At 50.0% G+C, this 25,281-nt stretch overlaps 1 pseudogene; it reads right to left on the minus strand.

Moving 5' to 3' along the window:
- Positions 1-6,942: 6,942 nt before the first annotated feature.
- On the minus strand, positions 6,943-22,508 carry LOC144805773 (uncharacterized; annotated as a pseudogene).
- Between the last annotated feature and the right edge of the window lie 2,773 nt (positions 22,509-25,281).

Raw genomic sequence — 25,281 nt, forward strand, 5'->3', positions numbered from 1 at the left:
CTTCGCCGTCGCCACAGCTGCATTCTCTTTGGTAGGGTAGGCCTTGACCCACTTACTTAACACGCAGACCCCCACTAACACATATTTCAGATTATTGATTCGTTCCATTACAATGAAATCCATCTGGAGGACCTCGAAAGGGAAAGAACATGGTGGAAACCACTTTGGATGCGCTAATCCCAGAGAAAACATCTAACACTGTATCAAGCCGAATTCAGACCACCTGGTATACATCTGATCTTAGGATGGAGAAGAGTAATTGTAAAAAACTTGAAAGTAATTGGCGGCGCACCCATGATTCTATAAATAAAGAACGAATAGTTTCTTATCTGTCGGTGTAGTTTTGCAGCTTGAAGATCTTTCTGGATTCACTATGCTGTGCATTATTCCGCAATCTGGTGGTCGGGTCCGGATTCGCAGTCTTTTTTCTCTTTTTTTTTTTTTTTTGTAGCCCAGGTGGGCGTCGACGTCCCACCATTTGGTGCATCTTCGTGACGTCGGCACGCTTCCTGCGGAAGCTCCCACCCTTGGGCGCCATCTTCGGATTCTTTTTTCTTCTCTTTTTTGTGGTGAATCCATGGCTATGTGTATTAAACTTTCCTTCAACGTAAACTTCTTAACGTATATTTGTCTTGTTAAACGTTCCTATCTTACTCTATGTCCTTCCACCTTCTCCAGCCTCATCTTTCTGGCGGAGGTGGGTGGGTTCGCTAGTGAATCCAGAAAGATCTTCAAGCTGCAAAACTACACCGACAGGTAAGAAACTATTCGTTTTGCAGCGTGAATCTTTCTGGATTCACTATGCTGTGCATAGATTTCGTAGCGGTTTTGTCACTCATGTGGCGGCTGGGTGGAAGATGAGCGTTGGTTGTTAAAGATATGTTGAAGCACTCTTTGGCCCACTTGTGCTTCCTTGTTCATCTGCACATCTACGCAATAGTGTTTAGTGAAAGTGTGCATTGAAGCCCATGTTGCCGCCAGGCATATGTCTTGGATGGGCGTGTTTGCCAGGAAGGCGATCGTTGCCCCTTTCTTTCTGGTTGAGTGGGCTTGTGGCCCCTCCGTGAGCTCTTCACCAGCTTGCATATGGCAGAGCTGTATTGTTTTGGCAATCCATCTTGCTATGGTGTTTTTAGTCACTGGTCTACCCAGGAGACTCCTTGCGAAGGACACAAAGAATTGTTTCGTCTTCCTGTGTTCTTTCGTCCTTTCTATATAGTGCATTACTGCCCGCCTTGCGTCCAGAGTGTGGAGCGCCCTCTCCGCGTTTGACGTGGGCTTCTGGAAGAAGCTAGGTATCTGGATACTTTGGTTCATGTGGAATTTAGATACTACCTTGGGCATGAAATGCGGGTCTGTCCTCATCACGACCCTGTCACTGTGTATTTGTATGTACGGTTCTTGCAGCGTCAAAGCTTGTAGCTCGCTCACTCTGCGTAGCAAAGTTATTGCTACTAGAAAGGCTGTCTTCATTGTCAGCATTTGTAGTGACGCTTTATGGATGGGTTCAAACGGTGGCTTCATGAGTTCCGTCAGTACCACGTTCAAGTTCCATGCCGGCGGCGGCATCCTCTTGGGTGGCGCTATTCTCTTCGCTCCTTCCAAGAACCTTTTAACTACTCTGGAAGTGAAGAAACTTCTTCCTGTTTCTCCTCTTGTGTATGCCACAATCGCTGCCAGGTGAACCCTCAGCGAGGATGAGCTTAGTTTAGCTTTGATCAGGTGCGTGAGGAATCTAAGTACTGTAGACTCTCTAGTCAGTTTTCTCTCCAGGTTTTTCCTATGGCACCACTGCGTGAACCTCTTCCATTTCTCCCCATAGCACTTCCGCGTGCTGGGCCTCCTTGCTTCTCTCAGCACCCGAAGTGTGCTCTCTGGTAGTTTTAGATGTGCGAACTCTAAGTCCTCAGGAGCCACGCTGACAGGCTGAGACTTTCTGGTTCTGGGTGTAGAACTTGTCCCCCTTCCATGGAGAGAAGGTCTCTTTTTGGAATCTTGTGTGCTCTGCCCTGCGACATCTCCATAATCTGAGAGTACCAAGTCTGCCTCGCCCATTGGGGAGCCACCAGGATGAGAGTCATGTTGCTCGACCTGCACTTGTTCAGGACTCTGGGGATCAGTGGCGTCGGTGGAAAAGCGTAGGCAAATTTCTTTGACCAGCTTATCCATAGGGCATTCCCATGGGACATCGGTTCCTGTTCCCTCGATGCAAAGTGTTGGCATTTTGCATTCTGGCGTGTTGCAAACAGGTCTATTGTTGGTGTGCCCCACCTCCTGAACAGATTCTCTGTCTCCTGGTTGTTCAGTTCCCATTAGTGGGACACCGATGCTTGCCTGCTGAGCCAATCCGCTTCCACATTGTCCTTCCCTGGCAGGTGTATGGCAAGCAGGTCTATCCTGAGTGGGATCGCCCATCTCCATATTTCTTGAGCCAATCTCGACAGGGGGAATGACTGAGTCCCCCCTTGCTTGTTGATGTAAAACATCGTTGTGGTGTTGTCTGTCCGTATCATCACCCTTTTGTTGTAAAGGTGCTTTTGGAAGGCCTTGAGGGCCAGCAAAACCGTTTTCAGTTCCAGGTAGTTGATGTGCTTGACTGCATCTCCTGGGTTCCACAGACCCCTCACTCTGAGCCTGTTCATGTGTGCACCTCATCCTTTCTGGGATGCGTCTGTGGTGATGGTCACAGTTGGGTCCGGTGGCGTTAGAGGTTTCCCCATCGTTATATTCTCCTTCATCCACCATTTCATCTCCTCCTGCACATTGTGCGTAACAACCACTAGATCTTCCCAACTTCCTTCTGCTTGTGACCATTGCTGTTGCAGCCACTCCTGTAGTGGTCTCATCTTTAGCCGAACATTGGGGACCAGGTGGATGCATGACGCCATCATCCCCAAGATCTTGCTCACCGTCCTCACTGTCAGAACTTGCCCCTTCTGGTAGTGACGTTTCTCCCTCAGCAGGCTGAGTGTTCTCTTCTCGCTGGGTGTCACGCTGCATTCGACCGTGTTGATCAGGGCTCCCAGGAAGATTTTCACTTGTTCTGGGTCCATGGAGCACTTTCTCCAGTGGATGGAGAAGCCCAGGTTCGTGAGCGTTCTTGTGACCTGTTCTGCGTGAGCTTTGCACCTCGTGTAAGAACTTGCTTTCACGAGCCAGTCGTCCAGGTAGGGGTACACATGTATACCCTTCCTTCGTAGGTGTGCGGCCACCGCCGCGAGGCATTTGGTAAAGACCCTTGGCGCTGACTTGAGTCCGAAAGCCAGGGTTGTGAACTGGTAGTGGTCTTCGTTCACCTTGAATCTTAACATGTGTTTGTGTTTCCTGTTCATGGGGATGTGCAGGTATGCGTCTTTTAGGTCTATGGTGGACAAGTAGTCCCCGGGCCTTATTTGTGGGATGACCTCTTGCAGGGAAGTCATCTTGAACTTTTGAGTTTTAACGTAGGTGTTCAGGAACCGTAGGTCCAGGATAGATCTTAGGCTTTCGTCCGCCTTTGGTACTAGGAAGTAGTTTGAGTACACCCCCTTGTTCCGTTCTCTGTGCGGGACTTGTTCTATGGCCTCTTTGAGGAGCAGTTCTTGAGCTTCCTCTTGGAGCAACTGCAGTTCTTTGCCCTTGTGACCCCTTCTCTTTGGCTTTCTGCTTGGTGGATATCTTTCCAACTCTATGCAGTATCCGTGCTGTATAATGTTTAGTATCCACTTGTCTGTGGTTATTTTTCTCCACTCGTGTAGAAAAAATCTCAACCTTCCCCCTACTGGTGTTGTGTGTTCTCTTGAGCCGTGTCCGTGTGAGCCTCCCCTTAGCTGTTGGGGCTCTCCCCCTTGAGGCTTTGGGTGGGTGAGCGCCTCCTTCCTCATGGAGTCACTTTTGGGGGGGTTAATCACCACCTCTCCGTCTCTGGCCCCGTCCGTTTCCTCTCCCTCGAAAGGACTGGCCCCTATTCTGGGAGTTCCAATTCTGCCTCTGTTGACCCTGGTGCCATTGGTTGTCACTGTTGACCATGGTGGTGCGACTGTTGTGAAAGTGATTGCTGGTTTCCCCCTCTACCATTTGGTCTCCTTGTGGGGGTGCCTCTCCGCATCCCCCTGAATTGTAGGGCTCCCATTGATTTGGCTGTCTCATTGTCCTTCTTCAGCTGAGCCAGCTTGTCATCTACTGATGCCCCGAACAGCGTCTCCCCGTTGAAGGGTGTTCAGGATGTTATTTTGCACTTCTGCCTTGAAGCCTGATATTCTGAGCCAGGCTTGCCTTCTCTCAGTGATGCCTATGGCCATCAGCCTGCTAGATGTTTCTGCCCCATCTAGGGCTGTCTTCAGGCATGCGTTTGCTATGTCCTTTGCCCCCTCCACGAGGTGGGCTGCCCTCTGCCTGTACTCCTCAGGCATGTGTTTCAGCAACTGGCTCATCTCATCCCAGTGCTGATATTGGTGTCTATTCAGGAGTGGATTGGAGTTTGCCATCCTCCAATGCATAGCGGCATTTCTTTCAATTTTCCTTCCAGTGAGGTCCATCCTCCTGCTTTCCTTATCAGGTGGTGGCCCAGATGTGGTTGGCACGTTGGCCCTTCTTCTGGCCGTTGCCGCGATTATAGAGTCAGCTGCCACGGTGCCCTGGATATAAGGGGGGTCCTCGGAGGAGAACTTGTATTTCTTCTCCGTCCTCGGGGTCACTGACCTGCATGTGGCCGGTTCCTTGAAGGCTTCAGTCCCTTGGGCCGTGACGCTCTTCAGCATGGGCAGGAAGCTGCTTTTCGTCTGCGAGGGGAGCAAAGTTTCTAGCAGGAAGTCAGCCTTTGTCTGCTCCTCCTCCAACTTCACATTGTAGACTGCTGCAGCCTTCTTAACGACCTCATAGTAAGCCCTGATGTCGTCTGGCGGCGAAGGCCTCGAAGGGTATGTCTCCACAGGTTTCTCGGGGTTACCGGCCTTGAGATCCTGCCATTCTTCCTCTAGTAGCTCTCGCGGAGGTAATCTCCTTCCGAGCGGTAGAAGTCCTCCTCTTCTCCCTCATCTGTGGGGTTTGGAGTTTTCGGCGGCTCCTCGGCCTCGAAGTCCTCCTGCACCTCTACCTCTTCGGCGGTCGCAGCAGTCTTCGAGGGAATCGAGTAGGTCTTCGAGGGAATTGAGTAGTTCTTCATTGTTTCCTCGAAGACTCTCTTCCTCTGGAGCATACTCTCCATTTCGGCCTCGAGCCTTCTTCTCTTTTTCTCCATCCCTGCCGCTTGCTCGGCGTCGAGCTTTTCGGCTGGTCTCTTCGACGGCCTGCCTCGACGACCTTTGCTTTTCGCTGGTCTTTGCCATCTGGGAGTCCTTTCCGAAGGATCCGCTGGGCCTTTCGGAGGATACGGCTTCGGACGTCGAAACTTTCGTCGCCGGCGCTCCTTTCGAGGACTTAGCCTCTGCTTTTCGGGGTTCTCCCTCAGGCTTTCTCGGCCCTGTCTGGGTTTTCGGGGTCGTAGACTCTCCTACCTTTTTTAAAGGTCTCACATCGGTCTCTACGACCGTGAAGTCATCTGGTCCCTCGGCGATGTTCTCCTCTTCGTCGGAGGAGGCACCCAGCTGGTAAAGGGTCGGCGTGGTCCCTTTCCCTTGCATCGTGTGGTGGGCCACCCTCTGTCTCTCACGAACTCTCAAAGTCTTCGGCGTGAAGATTGAACAGGCGTTGCAATCCTCGCTGGAGTGGTCGATCGGCAGGCAGAGGTTGCAGACCGGATGCTGGTCCTTCTGCGCGTACTTGTGGTGGCAATTACGGCAGAACTTGAATGGGGTGTTGTCCATGTGCTCGCTCAGGGGGCCCCCTGCGCGCGCTTTCTCCTTGGCCGTCGAGTATCACGAGGTTTTCTCCTCTTTCTTCATTCTGGCTCTAGGAGGTCTTCTTCTCCGACTTCCCTCGGTCCTTTTTTCTCAAAAACTCGGCGTATTTCCTTCTTTTCTACTGAAACTTCTCCGGAGCTTCATGCGACGATCCAGACCCAACGGCGGAAAAAAGAATCTGAAGATGGCGCCCAAGGGTGGGAGCTTCCGCAGGAAGCGTGCCGACGTCATGAAGGTGCACCAAATGGTGGGACGTCGACGCCCACCTGGGCTACAAAAAAAAAAAAAAAAAAAAAAAAAAAAGAGAAAAAAGACTACGAATCCGGACCCAACCACCAGATCGCGGAATAATGCACGGCATAGTGAATCCAGAAAGATTCACGCTGCAAAACTATATCAATTGGAATTGGTTAAATATCATAAAAACATCAAAGCCGCACATAAACACCATATTACTATGCAACTGGAACTATCATGCAACTCCCCTAAAATGCTTTTTCAGTTTCTTAACCACATGACTGCTGGGCGTTTTCCCTCCCCTGTGCTGGAAAATGCCATTTTAGTGGCACCATGACTAGCTGAGCTCGTCATCAGCACACGACACCCGTGGGTGATGACGAGCTGAGCTCGTCATCAGCATCGAAAGGGTTAATACCTTTGTCAACCCCCAAAGCCCTCAACACTGAGGAGGAACCCACCCAGGTCCTCTGTGATAAGATTGCAGACCATTTTTTCTCAAAAATAGAGGACATATACAATAACATAACTCCTGAGCTGACGAGCTCGGGAGCAGAGCCTGAATGCTGGGAGTGGAACTGGTCCTGAGAGATGACAGCAGCATGCTCAGAAACCTATGTATATTTTTCCCTACTGATGACTGCGGAAGCAAGAAACACGTGTCTAGGGATAAGATTTGAAATAATAATTGGAGCACTGGCTATGAACTTTATGAACTGAGTACTGAGCGAGACATGAGCGAGACATGGAGAACTTCATGGACCATGATGCAAGAGGTAATCACACTGGGCAGGTCCGGGCGCGCTCCCATCTTCCCTAATAACATAACTTCATCTGACAATAATAATTGCACCTTTGGCACTGTCCAATCTTTGGACCGTCGCGGTCAGGAAACCTTCAAAGAATTTCCATTGTTGACAGCCCAGGATACAGAACGGTTATTAAAATCTGCAAAATCCGGCTGTCCAACTGATTTAATACCTGCCAAATTCACCAAAGAATTAGCTGGTGAATTGGAAGAACCTCTTAGTTCTATTTTTAACCATTCTATCAAAGAAGGCAAACTTCCCAAAGCATGGAAGGCTGCTCAAATTATGCCTATCTGTAAAAACACCAAATTGCCCTCGGACTTTATAACTAACTATCGTCCGATTTCCTTGTTGCCTTTATATGGTAAACTGCTAGAGAAGCATGTTAACACCCATCTCTCAGCTTATCTGGAAGCCAACAACTGTCTGGACTATTCTCAGTCTGGTTTCCGTCCCAGACATAGTATCGAACTTGCTTTGGTTAAAGTGACGGATGATATTTGAATGCTAGCGGATGCAAGTCAGGCAGTAATTCTTGTGCTGCTTGACCTATCCGCCGCATTCGATACGATTTCTCACCAAATATTATTGGAAAGATTACATTCTATAGGTGTCTAGGACACTGCCTTGAACTGGATACAAGATTTCCTGACAGATAGATTTAAAAGAGCCTAGGTTCACTATTTTTGTCCTAAGATCAGCAATGTCACGAAAGGGGTACCACAGGGCTCTTGTCTTAGCCGGTCCTTATTCAATGTGTATGTGGCCCCCTTAGCAGCCCTTCTTAGGAAAATTGGGGTTTTCCCAATTCTCTATGCGGACGACACGCAATTGATCTTCACATACAATAAATATACCCACAACATCCAGAACACGTTCTTGGAAGGCATGAAAACAATAACCTCCTGGATAAAGACCAACTGCCTGCAGTTAAACGCAGGAAAAACGGAAATCATGCTGCTGCTAGGTGGTCTCCTAGCTGGTGGCCAGAAGAACTAGGTACAGCTCCCACACCAAAGACAGTTGTCAAAAATCTAGGGGTCTTAGTAAATAGTGACCATAACCTGAAAGATCATATAGCAACTATTAAAAAATCTTGCTTTTATGCGCTGAGCTTGCTTAATAAGATCTTTAATTTTCTCTCAATTAGTATTCGGAAAACACTAATCCATGCTTTAGTTATTAGTCACTTGGATTACGGTAATGCCCTAGTGATTTCGGCCAAGGACTATGACTTACAAAGCTTGCAGGTAGTGCAAAATATTGCGGCACGTCTGGTGACTAGCGACCCCAGGCGTACCCCATCTCTTCCCTTATTACACAACTTACATTGGCTTTCTATTCGGAAGAGAATTCATTTTAAAGTGTGCTGCCTAGTGTTTAAAGCAAAACCAAAGGAAATGATGGACGGAGCGTTGACAATACAAGCACTCACCCCCAGTCAACTGATCTGGGTTTAATCCATCACCATTCTTTAGCCCACTCTGCCACCCCAGTTCAGACATGGCCATATGCAAATCAGTCTGACCCTGTGCCTCATGGGAACAGTCCAGCCCAAACTGCCAAGCCATATCTTCCCTGGACCGGAAACAAGCTTCCCAACGACCGGTTTCTAGCATTGCAGCCGTCTTCAGCCGGGCTTGCTTGAATCCAGTGGCAAAGTGAGCAAGGGACTCACGTCTGAGCATACCCTGCCACACTTATGGCGAATAAAGGAAAACCAAAGGAAATGATGGATGGAGCGTTGACAATACAAGCACTCACCCCCAGTCAAATTGGGGTGGTGTGGTGAGCAAAAAAACAATGGATTTAGGGCCAGATCTGTGTACTGGGGTGAATGTATGACATTGTTCTGCATTCTGTCCACCAACTGTTGTTTTTGCATTTGTCACCCCGAGTGAGACAGGTATACTCAGACGTGAGTCCCGTGCTCTCCACATCACTGGAGTCAAGCTATCCTGGCTGAAGACGGCTGATAGCCAAAAACCGGTTCTAGGATGCTTGGTTCCGGTCCAAGGAAGACATGGCTTTTCAGTTTGGGCTGGACTGTTCCTATGAGGCACAGGGTCAAGGCTGATTTGCATATGGCCATGTCTGAATTGGGGTGGTGTGGTGAGCAAAAAAACGATGGATTTAGGCCCAGATCTGTGTACTGGGGTGAATGTATGACATTGTTCTGCATTCTGTCCATCAACTGTTGTTTTTGCATTTGTCACCCCAAGTGGGACGGGTATGCTCAGACGTCTGAACTGGGGTGGTGGAGTGAGCTAAAGAATGGTGATGGATTAAACCCAGATCAGTTGACTGGGGGTGAGTGTTTGATTTGCTCAAACGCTCCGTTCATCATCCCCTTTTGTGAGGCAGACATTGAGGGCAGGTACCTGCTACTGAGGGTGAAGCTGGATGGGAGGGATTTCTCGATATTAAATTCATATGCACCAAATGTTGATGACCCCGATTTCTTCTCCCGTCTCCAGGAGGTCCTTGTTTCGGACCTCGACGCCCCCTCCTCTGGCTTGGAGACTTCAATTGTGTATTGGACCCGGAATTAGATAGACACCCTCCCCGTACTGGCATGAAACCACGTATGACTGCGAGAATCCGGGAAGTGATGCACAACCTGGGGGTTGCTGATGTGTGGCGACAGGGAAACCCCCTACAGAAATTGTACACCTGTTACACCCCGACGCACAACACTCATAGTAGGTTGGATAGGGTCCTCGCCACTAATATCGACGCGTCTCTTTCTTTAACGGTCACTCATCAGACCCTGTCAGACCACTCACCAGTGACGTGTGTTGCGCAGTGGGTCGCCCAGCCCTCCCGTACCCGGACCTGGAGGATGCCGATGGACCTCTTACAGGATCAAGTGGGGAGAGACCATGTGGCGACGGCCCTGACTAACTATTTGGATTTGAACTGGGAGGGTGGTGACATGCCCTATTCGGTTAAATGGGATGCCCTGAAAGCAGTGGTGCGCGGCAAATGTATGGGCCTTGCCTATGGGGTGAGGAAGCAGTTGCTCCGTGACTTGCGGGAAGCGGAGGATCGCCTCCGGCATTGTCAGACTGTGTTGGATCCTGATGACTCGGATCTGGAGTCGGAGCGGACGGCCCGTGCGTGCGTCCACGACATACTGACCCGACTGGATAAATACACTTTGGGCCAATACCGACAGCACCTCCATCGAGAAGGGGACAAGTCTGGGCTATTATTGGCCTGGATTCTCAAGAGAGAGTTCGCCCCGGCACGCATAGTTGCCATGAGAGATCCAGCGGGGCCATGGTGCACTCGGTGGCGGGTATTCTCGGGGTCCTCCAGTCTCATTTGCAGATATATGCTGCGGACCCCTCGGTGACAGAGACCTCCCATCAGTCTGATCTTCGGGGACTGCCTGTCCAAGCCCTCGAGGGAGGCCACAGAGGAGTTGGACGTGGCTTTGTCGCTTCGTGAGGTCAGGGTAACACAGGCCGGTCTGCCGAAGGCTAGAACCCCTGGGAGTGATGGTTTTTTAGGAGGTCCTGGCCCCCCTCCTCCTACAGGTTTACTGTGAGGCACTGGATTGTGGCGCTCTCCTGCCTACCATGAATCAGGGTGAAGTTTGCATGTTTTTGAAACCCGGCGGGGACAGCTGCGTCCCCGCGGCGTTCTGGCCCATTACTCTGATTAACACGGACGTGAAAATCCTAACCAAATTATTAGCCCCTCGCTTGGCACCACACATGGTGCACTTGGTGCATCAGGATCAGTGCAGGTTTATCCCAGGCCGCAACACTGCAATGAATCTACGGTGCTTGAACCATATCCTCCATGAGGTGCGAGATAGGGAGGACCCTCAGGTCCTAGTGTGCATTGACCTGACCAAAGCGTTCGACACGGTCAACTGGGGGTACTTGCTGGAGGTGCTCCGGTCGGTGGGATTGGGGCCCGTCTTATGCGACTGGATCCGGATCCTATATGGGGCGCCTTGGACCAGAGTTCGGCTTGGATCGGCGCGGTCTGAGGATTGGCCTTTGGGCAGGGGCACCCAGCAGGGGTGTCCCCTCTCGCCGCTACTTTTTGCCTTAGCGATTGAGCCTTTGGCAGTCTGTTAGTACGGACTTGGCACAGTGGGGGATCAAAGTGGGGGATACCGTGAATGTGATTTCACTATTTGCAGACGATGCTTTGTTCTATTTAACATCCCCGAGAGAGTCACTGTCCATCTTGCTGCAACTTCTGGACCGCTTTGGTGCAGCCTCGGGTCTGCGAATGAATCTCGGGGAAGTCCCTAATCTTCCCCTAGCGGGCTGTGGTACGGACCCGAGAGTGGGCCTCCCGCACCTGGGGTTGAGATGGGAACTGGAGGCCTTCCGGTATTTGGGAATCCAGGTGGCCTCGTCGGACGAGCAATTGCTGTCCCGTAACGCCGGACGGGTGCTACGATCCCTCTAACAATCTGTGTCTTTCTGGAACACGCTCACGCTCTCCCTCATGGGGCGGTTGGCTGTGGCTAAAATGGTAATGTTGCAACGGACGCTCTACGTCCTGCAGAACTCTCTGTGCCCGCTCCCCGCGAATGTTTCGCACGCTCAACATGTTACTCAATTCGTTACTTTGGGCGGGAAGGCGCAGCAGAGTCGCTCTACACACCGTTGTCTGGAGCTGGGAGGAGGGGGGCCTAGAGGCTCAGAGATTTGATTTGTATTACTATACGGCGCAGCTCCTACCGGCTGCGAGCTGGTTCGCGAGCACGGATAATTGGGAAATGAGACTCCTGGCGGGCAGAGCGGATGAAGGGACGCTACAGGTGGCGCTGATGCGGGGAAGGAGAGCGGATGAGACCTTGCCATATGTAGTGAGGCACGCTGCGGGGATCTGGCAGCAGTTTTTCGAGAGGATCTTGAGACGGGCCCCCTTTCCCAGGGAGTTGCCGGTGTGGATTCTAGCATCCGTGGCACTTATGGAGGACCATATGTCCTTCCGGAACTGGCGAGAGGGTGGTTGCGAGACCTTGGTGGACCTTTACCCGGACGACTCCTTTGTGTTCCTTGAATGAGCTACGGAGGCCTTCGGACTGAGTGAGGGGCAATACCTCCACTACAGGGGACTCCAAGAAATGGCGAGGGCGACCTGGCTGCAGTTCCCGGAGGCGCTTCCGAGGTCCAACATCCTTCTTTCTTGTGGCAGGGGACGACGGCTGATCACATTGTTGTATTCGGCCATGCGGCGGGACTCCGACCCACTGGTTTCATTATCCTGGGCGGCCTGGGAAGCGGACCTAGGTGTTGCCCTGGAGCCCGGACAGCGCGAACGCATCGGATCTCTCACCCGTAAGGTGTCGTGCAATGCGAGGTTTAAACTAATTCATTTAAATTTTGTACATCGCACCTATATGACCCCGGTCTCCTTGCGGCGTATCTCTGGAGACAGACGGGACAACTGCCCTAGGTGTGGGGTGGAGGGGGGCAGGATTTCTGCATTTGGCCTGGGAGTGCCCGCTGGTCGGGCACTTCTGGAAGGAGGTAGTGGAGCACATTCGGAATGTCATGTGCCTTCGGATCGCCTTGACCCCTCTTCATTGTTTGCTGGCCTTGGTCCCCAAGCCCAAAAAGAGAAACTTATCCTATAAGATGTTGCAGCTGCTCCTGGTGTTAGCAAGGCGAAGGGTGGCTATCACCTGGATGGGACAGAGGGCCCCTGAGATGTCATTCTGGCTTAGGGATGTCAGGGAATGGTCCTTAGCTGAGGAAGGAATATGCTACTTACCAGTATGCATCTGTTCTTGGCATAGAGGGCTGCAGAGTGGTACATTATGAATAGATCGCCATCTGGTGTTGGGCTCGGATGATTGCACTTGTTTTTCTCTTGGAGAGTCTTTTGTATCTTGGTGACTCCTCCTTTGGTTGTTAGTGCGCATGGGCATCGGCTCCATCCTTAGATTGTTTTGCCATAGTAGGGTTAGATGGAGTAGTATGATAGAATACAGATAGAAATGCCCTAAGTTAGAAAGTGTATCTAAATAAGATATTGTTGGAACAGACACAGGTTTCCGGGGAGGCTGGGAGGGCATGTACCACTCTGCAGCCCTCTATGCCAAGAACAGATGCATACTGGTAAGTAGCATATTCCGTTCGAGGCATATGGGCTGCAGATGGTACATTATGAATAGACTATACAGCAGTTCCCTCCCTAGCGGTGGTCGCCCGTGTCTGTTGCAACAGTCTGAAATAAAGTCTTTAATACAGCTTGTCCCACTCTAGCTTGTTGTGTGCACATCTACACAATAGTGCTTTGTGAAGGTATGCGGTGTAACCCAGGTAGCTGCTTTGCATATGTCATCTAGTGGAATGTTTCCCAAGAATGCCATAGATGCTCCTAGTTTACGTGTAGAGTGAGCTCTAGGAGGAACAGTTAATGTCCTCTTTGCTTTTACGTAGCATATTTGTATACGGTACATTTTACAATCCATCTGGCAATGCCTGCTTTAGAGATGGGATTGCCCTTATGCGTAGGAGAAAACGCTACAAATAGCGGTTTTGTCTTTCTGAAAGTTTGTGTTCTTTCTATATAATACAATATTGCCCTTCTGACATCCAATGTATGTAGGGCCCTTTCCGCTACAGTCTGTGGTTTTGGAAAAAAGACCGGTAGTTCCACTGACTGTTTTATGTGGAATGCTGAAATTACTTTAGGCAAAAATTTTGGGTTTGTTCTAAGAACCACTTTGTTTTGGTGTAACTGCATAAATGGTTCTTGAATTGTAAGCGCTTGCAACTCACTTACTCTTCTGAGTGACGTGATAGCTATGAGGAAGGCCACCTTCCATGTGAGGAATGGTATTTCACACCTATGCATAGGTTCAAAGGGTGGTCCCATTAGTCTGGTGAGTACTATGTTGAGAGTCCAGACTGGGGAAGGTGGTAGTCTTGGTGGAAGGACTCTTTTGAGTCCCTCCATGAAAGCTTTAATTGCTGGTACTTTAAACAGGGAAAGATGTTGTCTGTTTTGTAGGTACGCCGCTAAAGCTGCGAGATGAACTCTGATATAGGTATATGCTAAGTTACATTGCTGCAAGTGTAGTAAATAGCAAATAATCAGTTTAGTGGATGCGTCCAGAGGGTTGATGTGATAACTGTTACAGTGTACAGCAAACCTTTTCCATTTTGCTGCATAGCATGCTCTGGTGGTAGGACGTCTTGCTGGTTTAATGATTTCCATACATTCTGGAGGTAAATCTAGATATCCAAACTCTATGACCTCAGGAGCCAGATCGCTAGGTTTAATTGTTTAGGATCTGGGTGCATTATTTCTCCATGGTTCTGTGTAAGGTGCATGGGTAATAATCTTAGTTTTTGATGTGGCACCTGTGAGAGTTGCAGTAGCGTGGTGAACCACGGCTGTCTTGCCCACGTGGGTGCTACTAGTATCATTGTCATTGAGTGCTGTTGCAGTTTCCGAACCACTAATGGAATTAGTGGGAAAGGGGGAAAAGCGTAAGCAAATTTGTTGGACCAGTTTATCCATAGTGCATTGCCCTGGGACAGGTGGTGTGGGTACCTGGATGAGAAGTTTTGGCATTTTGCGTTCTGATGATTGGCAAACAGATCTATCTCTGGTTGCCCCCCGTCTTTGGAAGAATGGCTACAGTATCTGGTCGTGCAGCTCCCATTCGTGTACTTGTTCTGACTCTCTGCTTAGGATGTCTGCTATCTGATTTTGAACTCCTGGTAGGTGTTCTGCTAACAGATAGATCTTTTGAGGAATGTCCCATCTCCAAATGTCCTGTGCTAGTTTGGATAGTTGGAGAGAGTGTGTCCCCACCTGTTTTTGAATATAATACATTGCAGTCATGTTGTCTGTTCTGATCAGGACTGCTTTGTTGGTTATTTGCATTTGGAAAGCTTTTAATGCTAGAAATACTGCTAGTAGTTCCAAGTAGTTGATGTGCAGTTTCTTTTGCTGCACACTCCATTTCCCCTGCACTGTGTATTTGTCCATATGCGCTCCCCATCCGGAGAGCGATGCGTCTGCTGTCATTATCAGTTGTGGAATCGGCTCTAGGAACGACCGTCCCTTGGAAATGTTTGTTGTGTTCCACCACTTCAGAGAGCGATGCGTACGGTCGTTTACCAACACCAGATCTGTAATCTGACCTTGAGCCCGATTCCACTGTGTCGCTAGACACTCCTGTAGTGGCCGCATCTGTAGTCTGGCATGTGGTATTAGTAGTATGCAGGAGGACATCATGCCTAACAGCTGCATAAACACTCGTGCTGGTAGTGAGTGTTGTGGTTGAAATCTTTGTATCAACGTGACCATTGTTTGTATCCTGATTGGATTGGGGTATGCTTTGGCTCTTTCTGGGTCTATAGTAGCCCCTAGGTATTGTTGAATCTTGTTTGTTTGTAAGTGGGATTTTTTGTAGTTCGCTGTAAACCCTAGGTGGTGCAGTAATTGAATGGTCTTCTGTGTGTTGTGAAGGCATTCTTCTTGTGACTTGGCCTTTATTAACCAATCGTCCAAGTAAGGGAAGACATGTATTTGTTGTCTTCTTAGTCAAGTCATAAAATTTGTATAGCGCACTACATACCCAGAGGGTTTCAAGGCGCTTAGGAAGGGGAGGAGGATTATTTGTCAAATATCCACGTTTTAAGCTGCTTTCTGAACGCTAGGTGGTTCTGGGTGAGGCGAAGGTAGGCGGGGAGTGAGTTCCATGTTTTAGCAGCCAGGTATGAAAAGGATCTGCCTCCCATGGTGGTCTTGTTGATGCGAGGTACAGTGGCGAAGGCTTGGCTGGAAGAGCGAAGTTGGCGGGAGGGGGTGTAGAAGGACAGTCGAGAGTTGAGGCAATCTGGTCCGATGTCGTAGAGTGATTTGTGTGCGTGGGTAAGCAGTCGGAAAGTGATCCTCTTATTGACGGGAAGCCAGTGGAGGTCTTTAAGGTGACCAGAGATGTGTTTGTTGCGTGGGATGTCTAATATCAACCTGGCTGAGGCATTTTGGATTCGTTGTAGTTTCTTCTGGAGTTTAGCGGTGGTACCTGCGTAGAGGGTGTTTCCGTAGTCCAGTCGGCTCGTGACTAGAGCGTGGGTGACTGTTTTCCTTGTTTCGGAGGGGATCCAGCGAAATGTTTTTCTGAGCATGCAAAGAATGTTAAAGCAGGAAGAGGATACGGCGCTGACTTGTCTGTTCATTGAGAGTGAAGAATCCAGGATGACGCCAAGGTTCCGTGCGTGGTCTGTCGGGATGGGTGCTTTTCCGAGGGCTTCCGGCCACCAGGAGTCGTCCCATGCAGAGGGGGATGTACCTAAGATGAGGACTTCTGTTTTGTCTGAGTTCAGTTTCAGACGGCTTTGTTTCATCCATTCGGCGACTTCTTTCATTCCTTCGTGTAAGTTAGTTTTGGCGGTGCTGGGGTCCTTGGTGAGAGAAAGGATCAGTTGAGTGTCATCCGCGTAAGAGATGATGTTGAGGTTGTGTTGGCGGGCGATGGCCGCGAGGGGGCTCATGTATACGTTGAAGAGGGTGGGACTGAGTGAGGATCCTTGAGGTACGCCGCAGATGACTTCAGAGGCCTCGGACTTGAATGGTGGGAGGCGGACTCTTTGGGTTCTTCCGGTGAGGAACGAGGTGATCCAATCAAGTGCTTTTCCTTGGATTCCGATGTTATTGAGGCGTTGTAAAAGGGTGCTGTGGCAGACTGTGTCGAATGCTGCAGAGAGGTCAAGGAGGATGAGGGCGACTGTGTCTCCATTGTCCAGTAGAGTTCGAATGTCGTCTGTTGCTGCGATGAGGGCGGTCTCAGTGATGTGTTTGGCTCGGAAGCCAGATTGTGAGGGGGTCGAGGGATTTGTTGGTTTCGAGGAAGGCGGCGAGCTGGTTGTTGACGGCTTTCTCGATGACTTTGGCCGGGAATGGAAGAAGCGAGATGGGGCGGTAGTTTTTGAGTTCGGTGGGGTCTGCTGTTGGTTTTTTCAGAAGGGCGGTGAGTTCAGCGTGTTTCCAGTCTTCAGGGAAGGTGGTGGAGTTGAGGGAGCAGTTGATGACGTCTCGGAGGTGCGGTGCTATGACTGAGTCAGCTTTGTTGAAGATGTGGTGAGGGCATGGGTCTGTGGGGGATCCAGAGTGGATGGAATTCATCAGGCGGATGGTGTCCTCAGTGGAGACTGGGTTCCAGGCGTTAAGGGTGTTTACGGGGGGAGGATGGTCAGCAGATGGTAGGGTGGGATGGCTTCCGGGTTGGTTGTCAAAGCTGTTGTGGATGTCAGCAATCTTGTTGTGGAAAAAAGAAGCTAGGGAGTCGCAGAGGGTTTGAGAGGGGGTGATGTCGTTGGAGTTGGCCGATGGGTTGGAGAATTCCTTGACGATGTTGAAAAGTTCCTTGCTGTTGTGGGCGTTGTTGTCAAGTCGATCCTTGAATGCTGTTTTCTTGGCTTTTCGATTCAGTTGGTGGTGAGTGCGGGTGGCGCTTTTGAAGGCGTCCTTGTTGCTGGTGGATGGGTCTTTTTTCCAGGCCTTTTCAAGGGAGCGGCATAGTTTCTTGGACTTCTTGAGATCATCGTTGAACCATGAGGCCTTCTTGTTGCCAAGTTTGTGTTGACGTTTTTTCAGTGGTGCTAAGGAGTCGGCGGTGTTAGATAACCAAAGGGTGAGGTTGGAGGCGGCTTCGTTGACGTTAGAAGAGAGGGCTGGGGAGGTTCGAAGGAGCGATGCGGAGATCTGATCCGTGGTGATTTTGTTCCAGTTTCTCTGTAGGGTTGGTTGGAGGTGGATGATGGGTTTCGGCTTGTTGTAGGTGAAGTGAACGCAGCTGTGGTCAGTCCAGAGGAGATCCGTAGTGTGGATGAAGGAGACATGGTTGCTGGAGGTGAAGATGGGGTCGAGTGTGTGACCTGCGATGTGGGTGGGGGTAGTGACAAGTTGTTTAAGTCCGAGGTTGGCGAGGTTGTCTAAGAGGGTGGCGGAGTTGCGGTCGTTGATCTTTGAGGTGAAAGTTGAGGTCTCCCAGAAGGATGTAGTCTTTTGAGGGGAGCGCGTGTGGGGTGATGAAGTCCGTGATGTCTTCACTAAATTTTGCGCGGGGTCCTGGTGGTCTGTAGAGGAGGGTGCCTCTGAGAGTTGTCTTGGGGTCGATGTGGATCTGGAAGTGAAGGTGTTCTGAGTTAGCGAGGTTGGCGTCAGAGCTGGTAGAGATGCGGATGGATTTCTTATGGACGATAGCGATTCCTCCTCCTGTATGGTCGGTGCGGTCCTTGCGTGTGATCTTATAGTCATCAGGGATAGCGATGGTGATGTCTGGGGCGGAGGAAGCGTTCATCCATGTTTCCGTTAGGAAGGCGACGTCTGGAGCGATGGTGTCTAGTAGATTCCATAGGTCAATGGCGTGTCTGTGGATCGAGCGGGTGTTGAGAAGGATGCATTGTAGGTGGTTGGGGTCAGGAATCTGTGGTGTGGTCGTAGCGGAGATGATGTCGGTGCCGCTGAATTTGCAGGAGTAGCAAGAGAATGGTCCATGGGTGTGTCCAGGAGCGGCTTGGACGCAGTTGAGGGAGCGGCCGGGGTTGAGGGCTAAAAGGGTGGCGGCATCGTAGGTAACGCGGGGGAGCTGGGCAGCGCGAGGGCCAGGGGGTCTGGCGCTGGGCGCGGTCCGGTCGCGGACGGGCGTAGACGGGCTTACCTTTGGCGCACCTTCGGCGCGGGTTGGGCGCGGACGCTGCGCGTGGACGCTGCGCGCGGGAACTACTGTCATATATGGTGGTGAGGGGGGAGGGGCGAGGGCGGGTCAGCTGGGAAGGCGGGAGCGGGGTGGAGACTAGGGCAGGGCGACCAACAACAACAACAACAAAATGGCCGGTGGCCTCGTAGGGTCGATCAGCTGCACTTTACCTTCACAAATCGATTGTGACCACAGTAACACGCAGCGCAGAGCGGCAATAGGAAATGTGATGCCAGGCAGGCAGCAGCGGCCAGGGCAAGCAGCGGAGCGGCGCAGATTAATGAAAAGAATGCAATTCGGTAATTGTAAATCGGCAAAGGTATGCGGAATTAGCGCGATGCAAATAAATCAGGCAGCAATGTAGTGGCAGCCAAAGCGAGCAGCGGAGCTGCGTAACGATACCCAGCAGGGAAGCAAGGTGAGTCAGGGAGCAGCGTAGGGAGCGTCCGAGTCCGCAGGAAGCAACCACTGCTAGGCATTTTGTGAACACTCTTGGTGCCGTTGTGACCCCAAACGGAAGGACTTAACTGATAATGTTGTCCTTCCACTACAAACCTTAGGTATTTCCTGTGGGCTTTGTGAATTGAGATGTGAAAGTAAGCGTCTTTTAGATCCAGTGTAGAAAGAAAGTCCCCTTTCTTCAGTAAAGGAAGTACTTGTTGGAGCGTGACCATGTGGAAATGTTCCGAATTTATGTATGCATTGAGAGGTCTGAGGTCTAAGATTGGTCTTAGAGACCCGTCTTTTTTGGGGATTAGGAAGTATAGAGAGTATACTCCTGTCCCTTGTTGGTGTTTTGGAACCTTCTCTATGGCATGCTTTTGTAGCAGAGATAGTACTTCTTTTAACAAAGTCAGATGGTCTTGACTCATTGGACGCTGTTTGGGGAGATGTTTGGTGGGGTAGCTGTGAGTTCTAGGCAATAACCATGTTGGATAATTTGTCTCACCCACTTGTCTGATGTGATGTTTTCCCAGACAGGTAGGAACTGTGCTAGACGTCCCCCGACCGGTGTTATGTGGTCTGGGGGGAGTTGTATTAAGTCACTGTTTTTGGGTTGGGGAGTTACGGTTGTTATTATTTCCGCGACCTCTACACTTGTTGTTGTTACCTCTGTAACTGCCTCTTGAATTACCTCTGGGTGATGTTAGTGTAAAAGAGGTAGATTGTTGACTTGTTCCTGTACTTTTTGAGCCCCCTCTATAGGTGGATCTACGAAAGGAACCCCTTTGTGTTGGCTGTTGTAATGCTCCCATTGACTTAGCCGTTTCTGTGTCCTTTTTCATCTTTTCTAAAGTCTCATCTGTGCCTGAGCCGGAAAGTGTCTTCTGATCAAAAGGTTGGTTCAATAAAGATGTTTGTACTTCTTGTTTGAACCCTGAGACTCTAAGCCATGCATGCCTTCTTATCATGATACTGGTGTTGATGGATCTTGCTGCAGTGTCTGCTGCGTCCAGTGCGCATTTAATGGAAGTGTTAGTTATTATCTTTCCTTCCTGTATAAGCTGATCTGCTCTTTTCTGATGTTCTTTAGGGAGATGTGTGATGAGCTTTTCTAACTCATCATAATGCGCCCTATCATAGCGTGCAAGTAACGCTTGTGTATTGGCTATGCGCCAGCTGTTTGCCGCTTGTGATGCTACTCTTTTTCCCGATGCATCTATTAATTTTGACTCCTTATCAGGTGGAGGGGCTTCTCCTGTAGATAATGAGTTTGCTCTTTTGCGAGCGTTAGAAACTACAAGCGAGTCCAGAGGTACCTGCCCTTTGATAAATATTGGGTCCTTTGGAGCTGCCTTATATTTTTTATCAATTCTTGGGTTCAAACACCCTAGCCCTCACTGGGTCTTTAAATATGTCCTCTGTGTGACTGAGAAGACCTTTAAGCATAGGTAGAGTACCTGATGTTCTTTGTGCAGTAGGTAGTGTCTCTAATAGGAAATCCTCTACTTGAGGTTCTGCATGTAGTTCTACCTTATGATATTTTGCTGCCCTATTAATGAGCTGTACAAAACCTGTGTTATCATCAGGTGGTGAAGGTTTTGAGGAATATAACTGTGGGTCGTTGTCATCTGACCCTGCGTCAAAATTCTCCCATGGGTCTTCCTCATGTGGGATAGAATCATCATCCCCATGAGGTTCTCCCTCCCCTGTGTCACTGTCTACATCTGTGTGAGGTGTGATGGTCTTGGTGGAGGAGTAGTTGGCATAATGTGAGGAATAGGAGAAGAGGGTGTGACTCTAGCTTGAGGAGAAGTAGGAGGAGTTGTATTTGTCCCCATTGTTCTCTTTTTAGAAGGAAGAGCTTTGTCCTCTAGCTGTTCATTCTTCCTCTTCTTTGTCACCACTTTGCCAGTTTGTGGATCGATAAACAAAATCTTTTGTTTCGGATCCGTTTGTTGCTCCTGTGTCGGTACCGAAGCTTTTGGTTCCGAAAGGTGCTTTTGCTTCCGATTGTCAATGTTCGGTGTCTTCGGCACCGAGGATTTGCTAGAGTCCGATTTTTTCGGTGTGGAGTGAGTCTGACGTCGAAGCATGTTTCGGTTTAGACATGGAATGTTTCGATGCCGAGCTTTCCCTTGCATGAAGCTTCGGTGTCGAAGTCGATGTCGACCGTTTTTCGGATCCGACATGGTGGGAGATCGAGGGTTTCGGTTTCAGTTTCAGTTTCGTTGCCGGGCCCGGAGGCGGGGCGCCGGAAACTTTCTTCTGCGGTTTGACTGGGCTCGAAGGCGGGGTCGTTACCGCACGGGGTCGGTTTTTTGGTAAGGGGACGTCGTCACTCACGGTTTGTTGAACGTCGAATTCCTCGACCTCCGACTCGTCCCCTTCCGACCCCGACTGTTCTTCATGATCCTCTTATTCTTCGAGGTTCTGGTCTTCGATCAGCTCCGGGATCGCCTCCGACTGCATTCTGGAAACCTCGTGTCTTCGAGCTCGACGGTTTCTAATCGTCGACTTGGAAGAGAATGCTGCACAGGCTTCGCAGTCCCTGGATTCGTGTTCAGGCGACAGGCAGAGGTTGCACACCTCGTGTAGGTCCTTGTGTGGGAACTTAGCACCACACGTTGGACATTTCTTAAATGGAGTCCTTTCCATTGACTCCGGGCTTGACCACGTCGAGAAAAGGCCTCCTGTTCGTCGACGTAGATCAAAGTTTTTCTTTGATGTCGGAATCGAAACGCATCGAAATGGAAATGAAATCGCGTTCGATAACAATACCGTCGAATTGGAAAGGGAATACGCGCCGAAAGTTCACTTCTTTCCGAAGTCGATCTGGAGCGCTTCGATCCTCATCCGAACCCGATGGCGGAAAAAAACAATCTAAGGATGGAGCCAATGCCCATGCGCACTAACAACCAAAGGAGGAGTCACCAAGATACAAAAGACTCTCCAAGAGAAAAACAAGTGCAATCATTCGAGCCCAACAACAGATGGCGATCTATTCATAATGTACCATCTGCAGCCCATATGCCTCGAACACACGCATGCAGCACACACGTAGTAATGAGAAGCTGCAGGAGGACCTGCTTGCATGGAGGATGATGTGTGCCGTGGGGTCGTCCTGCAGTGACTCAGACGCCACCAGCGCTGAACTGTTTACCCCGGAAGAGTCGAAATCCGAGGGAGATGGTGGCGGGAGTGGGGATGGGGGGGATAGTCCTGGAGTAGTGCCCTGCTGGTAACGCACGTACTATCCCTGTTGTAATTGTGATTTGCTTTGTTGCACAAAGATTTTGTTTATACTTATAATGCCTGTGGCCGGGTGGGCCCTAACGGGCTGAACGAACTGTACACACATGTTTCACTAATGATGCCAAGTTTGGGGGGGGGACTGTTTCAATGTTATCATGCTAAATTAAAGTTTTTTACCGATAAAAATGTTAAAATGTGATGAGATACACTCACCTTGCTGCTGATATGGCCTGCATGTTCAGTCGACATGACTGCGGAGCTTCTTAGTCCATTACCATGTTGCCGCCCAACCCCCGGGATGTGGGCTGAATGGCTGTGTTTTCCTGATTCGTACTTAGGACTTCCGGACCGAGTCCGCTGTATACTTATCACAATAAAAACAAATATTAAAATAAATTTAAAAAAACAATGTATAGATCACCACCAGCACCAACACTCTGAACCACCCAAGCATATCAGCAGCAACCTAACACAAGACATCAAAAACTTCAATGAATGGATCACCACCTGCACCGACACCCTGGAACCTCCAAGCATATCAGCAGCAACCTAATGGAAGACATCAAGAACTGCAATAAATGGATTACCACTTGCACCGTCACCCTGGATCCCCCAAGAATATCAGCAGCAACGTAACGGAAGATATCAAGCACTGCAATGAATGAATCACCACCTGCACCGACACCCTGGATCCCTCAAGCATACCAGCAGCAACCTAATGGAAGACATCAAAAACTACAATGAATGGATCACCACCTGCACTGACGCCCTGAACCCCCTCAAGCCCAGCAGCAACCTAACGGAAGAGACATCAAGAACTGCTGTGACTGGATCACCACCTGCATCAACAACCTGGACCCCCTCAAGCACAGCAGCAACCTAACAGAAGAGACATCAAGAACTGCAATGAATGGATCAACACCCGCACAAACACCCTGGACGCACTCAAGCACAGCAGCAACCTAACAGAAGAGACATCAAGAACAACAATGACTGGATCACCACCCGCACCAACACACTGGAACCTCCAAGCATATCAGCAGCAACCTAATGGTAGACATCAAGAACTGCAATGAATAGATCACCACCGGCACAAACACCCTGGACCCCCTCCCCCCCCCCAAGCATATCAACAGGAACCTAACAGAAGACATCAAGTACTGCAATCAATGGATCACCACTTGCAGCGAAACCCTAGACCCGCTCATGCATAGCAGCAACCTAACGGAAGACATGAAGAACTGCAATGAATGGATCACCACCTGCACCGACACTCTGGACCCCCTCACACACAGCAACCTAACGGAAGTCATCATGAACAGCAACGAATGGATCACGACCTGCATCGACCCCCTGGACTCCCTCACGTACAGCAGCAATGTAACGGAAGACATCAAGAACTGCAATGAATGGATCACCACCTGCACCAACACCCTAGACCCCCTCAAGCATTCCAGCAGCAACCTAACAGAAGTCATCAAGAACTGCAATGAATAGATCACCACCAACAGCCTGGACCCCCCTCACGCACAACAGCAACCTAACGTAAGACATCAAGAACTGCAATGAATAGATCACCACAGGCACAAACACCCTGGACTCCCCCAAGCAGATCAACAGGAACCTAACAGAAGACATCAATAACTGCAATGAATGGATCACCACCAGCACCAACATCGTGGACCCCCACAAGCACAGCAGCAACCTAACGGAAGACATCAAGAACTGCAATGAATAAATCATAAGCAGGACGAACACCCTGGACCCCCTCAAACACAGCAGCAACCTAACGGAACACATCAAGAACTGCAGTGACTGGATCACCACCTACACCGACACCCTGGACCCCCTCAAGCACAGCAGCAACCTAACAGAAGACATCAAGAACAACAATTAGTGGATCACCACATGTACCGACACCCTGGACCCCCTCAAGCACAGCAGCAACCTAACGAAAGACATCAAGAACTGCAATGAAAGGATCACCACCTGCACCGACATCCTGGACCTCCTCAAGAACAGCAGTAACCTAATGGTAGACATCAAGAACAACAATGACTGGATCACCACCTGCACCGACACCCTGGACCCCCTCAAGCACAGCAGCAACCTAACGAAAGACATCAAGAACTGCAATGAAAGGATCACCACCTGCACCGACATCCTGGACCTCCTCAAGAACAGCAGTAACCTAATGGTAGACATCAAGAACAACAATGAATGGATCACCACCTGCACCGACCCCCTGGACTCCCCCAAGCATATCAACAGGAACCTAACAGAAGACATCAAGAACTGCAATGAATGGATCACCACCTGCACCAACACCCTGGACCCCCTCACGCACAGCAGCAACCTAACGTAAGACATCAAGAACAACAATGACTGGATCACCACCTGCACCAACACCCTGGACCCCCTCAAGCACAGCAGCAACCTTAACGAAAGACAACAAGAACTGCAATGAATGGATCACCAGCTGCACTGACACCATGGACCCCTCAAGCACAGCAGCAAACAAACGGAAGACATTAAGAACAACAATGACCGGATCACCACATGTACCGACACCCTGGACCCCCTCAAGAACAGCAGTAACCTAATGGTAGACATGAAGAACTGCAATTAATGGATCACCACCTGCACCGACCCCCTGGACCCCCTCATGCACAGCAGCAACCTAAGAGAAGACATCAAGAACTGCAGTGACTAGATCACCACCCGCACCAACACCCTGGACCCCCTCAAGCACAGCAGCAACCTAACAGAAGAGACATCAAGAACTGCAATGAATGGATCAACACCCGCACCAACACCCTCGACCCACTCAAGCACAGCAGCAACCTAACGGAAGAGCCATCAAGAACAACAATGACTGGATCACCACCCGCACCAACACCCTGGACCCACTCAAGCACAGCAGCAACCTACCAGAAAAGACATCAAGAACAACAATGACTGGATCACCACCTGCACCGACACCGTAAACCCCCTCAAGCATAATAGCAGCAACCTAATGGAA

This window comes from Lissotriton helveticus (assembly GCF_964261635.1).
Source record: "Lissotriton helveticus chromosome 1_1 unlocalized genomic scaffold, aLisHel1.1 SUPER_1_unloc_24, whole genome shotgun sequence".
Classification (NCBI taxonomy): domain Eukaryota; kingdom Metazoa; phylum Chordata; class Amphibia; order Caudata; family Salamandridae; genus Lissotriton; species Lissotriton helveticus.